At 31.3% G+C, this 10,912-nt stretch overlaps 1 pseudogene; it reads right to left on the bottom strand.

Moving 5' to 3' along the window:
* Window positions 1-469: 469 nt before the first annotated feature.
* Window positions 470-10,523, bottom strand: LOC132746544 (pleckstrin homology domain-containing family G member 5-like; annotated as a pseudogene).
* Between the last annotated feature and the right edge of the window lie 389 nt (window positions 10,524-10,912).

Genomic DNA, 10,912 nt, shown 5'->3' with positions numbered 1-10,912 from the left:
ATAGTGGGGATACTTTTCCCCTGTTGGTGGCAAAAAACGGTGGGGGTCACATTTTTTTTTATTCGATCTTTATGAATCACACTCTAAATGTGATCTTGTGAATAAAGATAGCTAGGTCACCATAGGTCAAAGAAAAACCTTATCAATATTTGTAAGAATGAATATGTTTAAATTAACTTGAGCAATTAGACTTTGGTGATCGATTTAGGCCATTTATGCCCCCTTGTTAGCTTTATTGTGCCTCTTGACAGCTGCAGAAGTAGCCAAACCATTAAGATGTTATAAGCATTGGAAAACAATGATTTCTATTGTTTTCTTGGTGTGTCTTTTTCTCTAGCCAAAATTGGCTGTCTAAGCCAAAATTGGCTGTCTACAATGTGAAATAACTATAGGCTTGACAGGTATTTATCATTAATATACCAACGAATATCTGGAGAAAATATAAATAAAATAATAAAACAACGCAATATATAAACAAACTTTTTTTATTTTTAAAAATGCTATACAATTTTTATAATAAATATCTTAATTAGATAATACAATTAACAGCGTTTAATTAACTAATACACATAGATAAATCAACAAAACGTACACAAAAACACTTGTGTATAGTAACGTAACAATAATATGCTACACAGAGAATTTCATCACAATTCATAATTGAGACAACAGTTCATGTCATGTCAATGCACGTGTTAATTAATATGTTAATCAATACACGTGCACTTTCATATTAGTATTGTTTACAACATGTTTATCAATCTTGGTACTATTTAAAGGAAGTTTATCAATAGCAGTAATGTTAACAGCCTGTTTATCAATAATGGTACTGTTAACAGAATGTTTATCACTGACTGTATCGTGTAAGCACATTTATCAATAACAGTACTGTTTATAGCACGTGTTAATGCACGATTTCCCCAAAACACTAATACACGTGTATATAAATTCACTGGTCATTAACACAATATTGTTTTAAAAAAATGCAGGTGCTCCTAAATGCACAAGTTTAGTAATGCACTTTTTTCATTTAAAAACTGAAATAAAAAAGCTTCTTTTCATTTGGCTAACAATTTTCTTAAAATATTATTCTTTTCTTTCATGATATGTTAATTTATAAAGGAGTAAGTCTTTTGACTGGAAGTATAATTTTATATTGTAATATACCTTTAATTTTTTGGGGGATAGGGGGCCTTTTATATCTTGCAACAACACAGCATAGGTCATATGGTGACTTTTCAGGTTTACTGAAGGAGGAAGACCTCAGATGCCCTCCCGTGCATTTTTTCAGGCACAAAAATAAATGTGCATCTAAGTAGAACCATTGAGGTTCTGTAAACTATTTTGACAGCTTCATCTTATAAAATAAATGGCTGTCCTTGTTGTGATTTAAACTCACAGCAGTGTGGGGCAAATGGTTTAAAGTCACAGACTGTAACCACTCAATCTAAATGCCGCGCTAAAATAAATCTGGAGGCATGCATAAATCGGAAAGGATGCTTCTTTAAAGTGTAAAATGTAAAAAAGAAATATGAGCAACAAAAGGAATGATACGTAAAACCAGAAAGACATCAAATAAACTGCTTATTACAGGAAAAATCTTTATAAAAGGACTTAAGGCTTGTAAAAGAAAACATACTGTTTCTATAAAAACTGAAGTGGTACAGAGTTTGTATCTAAAAAAAAGCCTGCACAGTTATGTCAATATTCATTTTATCACTTCATAAGGTAGACAACCCAAAAATTATCTTGAATTGAACAAGTTTGAATCAAATTTGCATACATTGAGTTGACAAAATTTCAAATTTTCAACTTTTAGGAAAATATGTTTGTAGTCTCTTTTTTTTTCCAAAGAAATATAAGTACTTATTCACTTTTCAAGAGGTTATTTGCATATGATAAGCAAAATCTGACTATTATTATTACCTTAGTGCAGTAACTGGTTAACTTCTATTAAATTTCAATAGGACTTAACCTATTACTGCACTAAGCTGAAGATATGTGGATGTTTTTTTATCTTTTCTTTCAATATAAATTTACCCTTAACATTACTTTTATAATTAGGGATAATAACTACCATTTGCTCACTTAGATTGTACACTTGACAAATTTTCTGATAAGAACAATTCTTAATTAACTAGAAATATGTCCATAGGACACAGATGCTCCTGCATTTCACTTTTTTTGTGACATCTACAGACAGAAAGATGACAGACAAGGGCAAATCTGTATGCCAACCAACACACCTCCCCTCCCAAAGTAGTAGTGGCACTAATTTTACAATAAATCTATGCATTTGCAGCATTTAGTCTTCAAAATTTTTAAAAAAATACCTTGTAACACAGCTTATATATAAAATGATTAATTTATTATTTTAACAATTAATTATTCATCTAAAGAGTAACAAAACAGTTCAGAACAAAACAGACAAAAACTTTATAAACTTATTTAACACTTAAAACAAATAGTATACAGTGCGGGTTCTATAGCCGGATAAGATTTAAATGTACGAGATATTACAACAAATAATGTTAATGCATAAATATAATATATTAAGATCTATTATATTGTACATGTTTTATACTTGAGACATTATGACCCTACTGACTGTGTTAAAATATTACATCAAAGAGGTTAACAACTATTATATTTATTATTGTACGTTGACCATTAAACTATACAGAGAAGATAAGTATCACATATTGAACAAGAATAATAAAGAACTTTTGGTATAAAATCAGCTGATCACTTTGAGAATAAAGAAATGCAAATTGGTAGCTACTTCCCCGCCTCTAAAAACAACCGAATACATTTTTCATCTCCATTCAACATGCTAGACTATGAAAAAAATTAAGTTTCAGACCAAATCTATGACAGCTGTTTATTTGAGATTCATTTAAAAAAAGACACACAATTCAAACAGATGTATCTACTGAAAAAGACTTCAATTTCTGAAAAAGAGTTCAATTTTAATCTACTTTTTGATTCCCTAGCATAAAAAAATCATAGTTCGTGACCAATATTTAAAGCTCAAGATAGTAAAGATTGTAACTTTTGTTAATTTTTCAGTTACTTCAAACAGCATGTCTTTACTTCAATTACTTCAAATAATGTGTATGTTGGTTCAAATAACTTGTTTGTTACTTCAAATGATTTGTCTGTCACTTCAATTACTTGTCTCTTGCTTCAAATAACTTGTTTGTTACTTCAAATAATTTCTGTTTCTTCAAATAATATGTTTGTTATTTCAAATATTATGTCTGTTACTTCAAATATTTTGTCTCTTATGTAATTTGTTTGCTGATTCACATATGCATATTACTTCGAACAATTTGTAAATACATAAACAACTTCTTACTACATTTCAATAACAAGTACATGTAGATTTTATGATGTCAGAGCATTATTTTGGTCTAGTACCTTTTGTCAGTTTTGTAAATGTTCTCTTTTAATATAAAAGTTGTTAGCCTTGTACACTTATAAATATATAGTTTGCCTATACATAAAACCAAATATTAACATAACACATTTTGGTTAAAGGAATGAACATGCCTTTAATTTTGAAAATCGCGATATTGTTTCCTACACAGTCCTGAGTGTTTAGATTAAAGGCCCTATATGCAAAAAAATCACTTTATTCATTTTTCTGAAGAAATATGAGAAGTTATATTGTCTCCAAAAATTTCTGCATAGGTTTGTAACAATAGACTTTCTCTTTTTCAATGTTCACATGAAATATAACACATGAAATTCAAGGCCAAACATCTTGGCATTTTGTTTGTTAAAGTCTAGCACTTTGTTTCAGAGCAGCAAGTTTTTGTAAATCTTAGAACCCTTCAAATAATCCAGGGGTTCCATTTAGTATCAATAAGCTTTAAATGCTGCTGCTGTTGTTGTTGTTTCTGCAAGCACAATTATGGAATGTGAAGGACACAACACTGTCCATAAAAATACAATGGACTGGTACTCAATTGATATAAAAAATTTGGTTGTCTGCTTCTCCTACATTGTTCTGTGTAAGTATATAGTGGTTGAACTAAAATTGTATCACAGTCTATATAGTCATGGGATTATCCAATGGACTGGGTTTCCTTTCAAATTTTCATCTCAGCTCACACTTCACTAAAAGATAAAAATAGAAATGTGCATAAGACATTGCATCAAGAGTCTACAATTTATATAACAAGAAAGCTCTTATGCCTAAAAATATCTATCAATCAAACCTGTAACAATTCAAATATATATGTATATAGGTATTTCATATACTATTTTTCAAAAAGAAATGACTTATAATGCTATTAACTGGAGTAAAAACTTTTCAACATGATCAATTCAACCTTATATTTTATTTTATTATACTGCTCATTTGTCTCATTTGTAATGTCGCTTTTCATTGGATAATTGTGATGTTTATAGTTTTATATACAAGGCTGCAGCTGTAAAAAAATTTCACTTATTTCTCTAAATTTTTTTAGGAAGTTTGCTGTATTATAAATTTGTTATAAATATTCACGACAGGTTATAAAACTGTAATATAAACGGTTGTTTGCAATATAAGGTGAGTATTTCTAAACAATGGTTTATATAGGGCCATATAATCTTTCAAAAGTCTTTATATAACTAATAATAAACACAAAAATACAATATATTATTAGAAAATTAATCAAGTAATGCCCTCACCTTGCTTCCACATTTGAGCTGAGCAACAACTGTTTCTTCATGCGTACAAGCTGTGCGTGTGATAATCTCTGTTTTGGATCGTCACACGACGGAAGGTCTATCGAACATATTCCATCCTTCATGTCCGTCGTGTTCAAATCTTGCATCAAACTAACAATATCAGGCGTGGATTTGGATTTATGAGACCCGTATAGGTCTCGCATATTGTCTTCATTCATATCATGAGGTAAGTCCATTTCAATTTCATTATCATTATCGTAATCTCCTAAATCACTATCTTCTTCACATATATCACCCTCGGGGCTCAAATGCAGCGAACCCGTTGAGGACACGCCACTTGAACTATGAAAACTACGCACAGAGTCTGAGCTCATTGTTTTGTGTTTGAGAACCCCGTGTCGGTCTCCCGCAGCTTCGCCGTTTGGAAAATTCCAACTTAGACGTTTATAAATACTATTATCACGATCTTGTGTTTTGTTTAACTCTTGAATTGCATCTGCAGTGTAGTAGCGTTTTTCCGTTCGAGACTGCCGCCGCTGCTATAACTTTGATTTGACATTCTCATCTACCAAATTCCGTAACGTAGACATGTCACTTTCACTGTTACCTGCAGAGATGGACATATGAGGTACACGGAGTCTATCATCACCTATATACTGGCTAAACACTGTTGGGTCCGATTGCGAATATTGCACTGTTGTATGATTGCTACTATTTTTAGACATTTGATCACTGTCTAATGTTCCACTCGACCCCTTATTCACAGGGGGCGCACTTTTATTTCCTGCGGGATAAACATGTTTATGCACTTCCGTACTATACATCGGGGCATCTGAATTCACTGACATTTCATTCCATGACCTTGACCTATTTATAGGTGAGGACATGTCCTCTGACCTTTGACCTTCAGGCTCTTCACTAGCACAACGGGTCAGTTGTAAGAGGGGAAGATTTGTGTCACTTTCAGAATACACTAGAGGGGTATATCCAATTACTTCCTCCGTTATAATTTCCGACTGTGGGAAAGTTGGTTTCTCACTGGACGTCGTTGCCATACGAGCTTCTCTATACAAGTCCTGAGAAAACAAACGCAAATGACTATTTAGTATTAATTAAAAATTCAATTTTTTTAGATTTCTAAAGATATTTTGTAAAAAAGTAACATCCAATTTCATATCTTGGACCGTATAAACTGCAAAATTTGTAGAAAAAGGAGTAAAACAGATGGAAGTCAAAATTTTGGATTCGGTGTAAAAAAATATTTCTTTTGTATATAAATATCTAAGCTTAGCGGTTCTACTTAAGCCTAAAAATATGAATTGAGGGACATCTGAGGACAGACTTTTAACACCTGTAAAGCTTGCAAAGTTTCTTTATGATATGAACATAATTTATAGGATTTAAGTCCCAAAAAAATGTTTTATAAATCTTATTATCATATATAAATAAATAAATAAGCTGAAAAATCAACAAAACATTCCATCTACAAAGTTGAAAATTACAGAAAACTTGTGTTTTTAAAACAGAGGTCAAAGAAAAGCAATACCTTTACAGTGCTGGTGTGACTAAATGCCTTGTAACCAAATACTAGAAGCAAAGCCCTAATCATAATTTTTTTTCCTCGAAATTCTAAAAAAAGAACCATCTCAGTTAAGACAACAAAAAATCGAGAACTCACCTGAGCTTTGCGTATATGAGTTATCCAAATTTGTACTGCATTCTGATCTGCATGGAAGGTGAAAGACGAAACGGGTACATGATACTCATTCACATATATAAGAAGAAACACACCTGAAAAATACCAGTAAAACATCTTGTCAAATTTTTACGATAAAGAGTTATTGCCCTTGGAAAGAAGAAAAGAACATGTCACATTTATTCGCATGAATAAACAATTTTACACCACTAAAAAAGTTATAACCCATCTTGGATACTACTTAAAAGTAGGGGAAAAAATTTGCCACATATGTTTAAAAATGAAATTAAACATACGTTTAAAATGAAATTAAAGAAAATCATTCTGGAAAATGAAAGTTGGAGTTACTTCCCTTGTCTTCATTGAAAACATCAAAATAAAAAAAAATAATGAACCAAAAAATATTTTTCTTTTTTTTCTTGTCCCATAGGAAGTTAATCTTTCAATAAGTCTTTATAGTGTTATAAAATTAACATTTACCCATACCCTGCTTAAACCTAAAGTATTTAGCCATTGCCAGGCCAGCCTACATGTCCATGCATTCTGACCAGGCTCTACACCTCTGTGGACTGACTAATTTTAACTTTTCATCTTTAGATCCCCCAAACTGATAATGGACAGTTCCAAAAATGGAAACTGGGCAATTCCATCAAGAAATTTAGGCGGGTAAGTGTTATTATACTAAAAGAAAGAATGAATATTTTTTATGTCTTACCTTTATCTTTAAGTTCATGTGTGATAATTCTATCCACTCTCATTGGTGGTTTTACTATTTTATATTTATCCATCCTCTTGCTGGCCTTACAGATCAACATTAAATCTGTGAACAACATCACTTCTACGTCCATCTATAATACACAAATATATTTATTTTATAATATGATATAATACAAAAACTAATTAACATTCTTCATTACTGTACAGTAAAAGCTACCATTACATTTCAAGACCTACCCCCACATGTATGACCTGGCCCAGCTGTGAATCATTTGCCGCCAGCATGTACGGCATTTTTGGTCAGCCTGTTCATCATTTGTAACCATATTTTAAATTCACAATTTACAGTCCTAAAATTCAAATCAGACACGTAATACTAATTGTTAAGCTGAATCTTGGAAAATTTGAATAATTAATGGACATGAGAAACTGACAATTGTTATCTTTGATGACTCATTTGAGCATAAAATATAATTATCTGTTATAAACTCTAAAACTTTCAATCAAGTAAAATCAAATGAAAAATTTGCAATAAAATTCCATTACTGTTTACAAACAGTAATACATTTTGTACAAAAGTAGAAAAGAGGAATTTTTATTTTAAGCAGCAAAAGATTTTTCTCTAATAAAAATAAAAGAATATGACGAGAAACTTACCCTGTTTTGGTATTCTTTCATCTTGAGTGGTGACTGCATGACAAGGGCTCGGGTCTGGGAGGCATCACAACCTGGCATCGGGGCCGTCAAGTTAAAGTTACTATTATATGGCTGTATCAGCTGAAATGTTCAAAATTGTAACATATTAAAATTTTTATCAGCTGAAATGTTCAAAATTGTAACATATTAAAATTTTGTAAAAAGTTATCTGGTATTCAAAAGCCATAAATGAGAAACAAACAAAAAATAATAGCACCACACTAGTGGCTCAATTTTCTGTACAACATGAATTAATTAAATAGTCAACTTATTTTTTGGAATTTTTTTTTTTTTTTTTTTGGAAACCTCAACTAAACTTCCATATACAAAGTAAGTAAATGTAATATACACAAATTGTTGCAGCCTTAAAAAGCAGTTTCCTTGCAATTATCAGACTAGCGTTTCCGTTATTTTTACCCATGCCGTGCGACATGATTTTTTACCGTTATGAATGAAGTAAGTGTTGTAATTTCATTCGTTGCTGTAAGAAAATAGTTACCGATGAAATGACCTAAATTTCCATGGAAAATTGTTTTTTAAGGTAAAGAATTCAAAATATCATCGAATATGGCAAGCCTCGTATGGCCATCCCCTCTGGACAAATATTCTGATCCGAAACGGCAACATAACGTAAGACAGATATTATTAATTTACCTTGAGACATTCATCATTAGGCGCATCAACAGCATCGTAAGTTTCTATTTTATCCACAATTGCCTGCAACTTCTCCTCCTCGTGTTGCTGGTGTAATGTTGAATTTACATGGTGAACAAACCTGTCCACACTAGCAATCTAATAAGAAAAAACATTTAAAATTTGTCATGAAAAATGTAGACCAAATAGTTATGCGAGCAGAAAAAATTAAACAGAATGAACTTTATTATAATTTAGCTCCTGTGCATTGCAGATAATTGCTTATATGACAATTCTAATTGCGAAAAATGACTCAAAATTGAAACACTTTGCAACTCTTTTCACTGAAATGGGGATACAAAGTTGTACAAAAATACGATTTTCAATATATTTCTCAGTAAATTTATCATCATCTTTTGGCTGTCCTTCTGTTTTTAAGTGCCACCAGCTGATCTATTTAAGAAATACAAATTTTATGTTTTTAGGCTTTAGGACCTGAGTGGAGTTCCTTTAAGGATAATTTTAATGCAAAAATTAACTCACCATTTCTATAGATATGAAACAATTAACTCACCATTTCTATGGAAATGAAACAATTAACTCACCATTTCTATGGATATGAAACAATTAACTCACCATTTCTACGGATATGAAACAATTAACTCACCATTTCTATGGATATGAAACAATTAACTCACCATTTCTATGGATATGAAACAATTAACTCACCATTTCTATGGATATGAAACAATTATCTCACCATTTCTATGGATATGAAACAATTAACTCACCATTTCTATGGATATGAAACAATTAACTCACCATTTCTATGGATATGAAACAATTAACTCACCATTTCTATGGATATGAAACAATTAACTCACCATTTCTATGGAAATGAAACAATTAACTCACCATTTCTATGGATATGAAACAATTAACTAACCATTTCTATGGATATGCAACAATTATCTCACCATTTCTATGGATATGAAACAATTAACTCACCATTTCTATGGATATGAAACAATTAACTCACCATTTCTATGGATATGCAACAATTATCTCACCATTTCTATGGATATGAAACAATTAACTCACCATTTCTATGGATATGAAACAATTATCTCACCATTTCTATGGATATGAAACAATAAACTCACCATTTCTATGGATATGAAACAATTAACTCACCATTTCTAAGAGGTCTCTACGTTGATGGTCATCATCTGTCTTCCTGAGTATAGCTTGTAGTAATAGAGAGTATTTAGTAAGACGTTGCATAGGTTTTACAAGAAGATCCGTGAACTTTAATCTGTTACACTGCTTCTGAGCTTCTGCCCACTGAAATTGTGTAAAATATGTATATTTATTAATATTTGTTATATACTGTATATTAATTATAGTACAATATAAAAATATATTTCTTTTCCAGTCAAGTTTTTTAAGATTTTCCAAAGTAATAACAAATTTTTTTATTTGTAACGTCAAAGTGTATGTCCTGCTAAATTTCTAAAATAGCCTTGCCCATAATGAAATTGACCATTATTATTTTTAGGGATATCAATAAAATGTTGAAGTAAGTCAGACAATAGTAAAGAGCCAGGCACAACTGCACGGTTGGTGGTGGTGTTGGTAGTTTTCACTCTGAATCACGGCATGAGTCACATTGAATTTACCGGAGCACAGTCAAGCCACCACACAGATGTGCATCCTGGCCTGGCTTTATACTACATGTACTAGTGGCAAAGGCTATTCACATTTGGTTCCAGTAGAGAAAAGTCTTACTATAAATGAAGTATCTATTTCAATCCTCAGTCACCTTGATTTTGACCTGATAAATTCAAAACTCATTCAAGGTACCAAAGAAAAATATATCTAGGATATCATTCAAGAAATAATTGAAAGTTCTTTTTTTGTACAATGAAAACTTTCAGGGCCAAACAAAAACCTAAATAGCAAAGAAAACTAGACTTACGATGACAAATGACTTGAAGAGATCATTTTCTGTATATTGAGACTTCATATAATCTGTGCACATCTTCTGTTTTACACAATAATGTGTGTATGGTTGAAATATTTCGTTGTACTGAAGAAAATAAAAATATCACAAAACCATGAACAAAGGGAGACAATCAAGTATGGCCTTAAATCAAAATTCTCATAGAGTTACCTCCCCTACAAAGATAGCTAATTGAGCAGACGACAGTGTAAAATCTTGTTATATTATTGATGGCATAGGCTTCAACTAATGGCTGGAATTTATTCCAAAATCACATTCTTCTTAAAGTCTAATAAGGGCTTATTACTGCCTTTTTTGGCTCATCAAATAATGAAACCTATACCCATGTAACCAGATATATATATAAATACAAGCTGGATGCTAATATGGCTATTGAAATTCAAATAGAATAATGGCTTTAACAATGAATATATTTTTTAAACTTAAAGAATGTAACTTTATACAGTCAATCTGAACTAACTTGAACA

Source organism: Ruditapes philippinarum, unplaced genomic scaffold (assembly GCF_026571515.1).
Source record: "Ruditapes philippinarum isolate M1 unplaced genomic scaffold, ASM2657151v2 ctg20917_1_1_1_1, whole genome shotgun sequence".
Taxonomy (NCBI): Eukaryota; Metazoa; Mollusca; class Bivalvia; order Venerida; family Veneridae; genus Ruditapes; species Ruditapes philippinarum.
The sequence above is the reverse complement of the archived record's forward strand: the minus strand, read 5'-3'. Positions and strand labels throughout refer to the sequence as shown.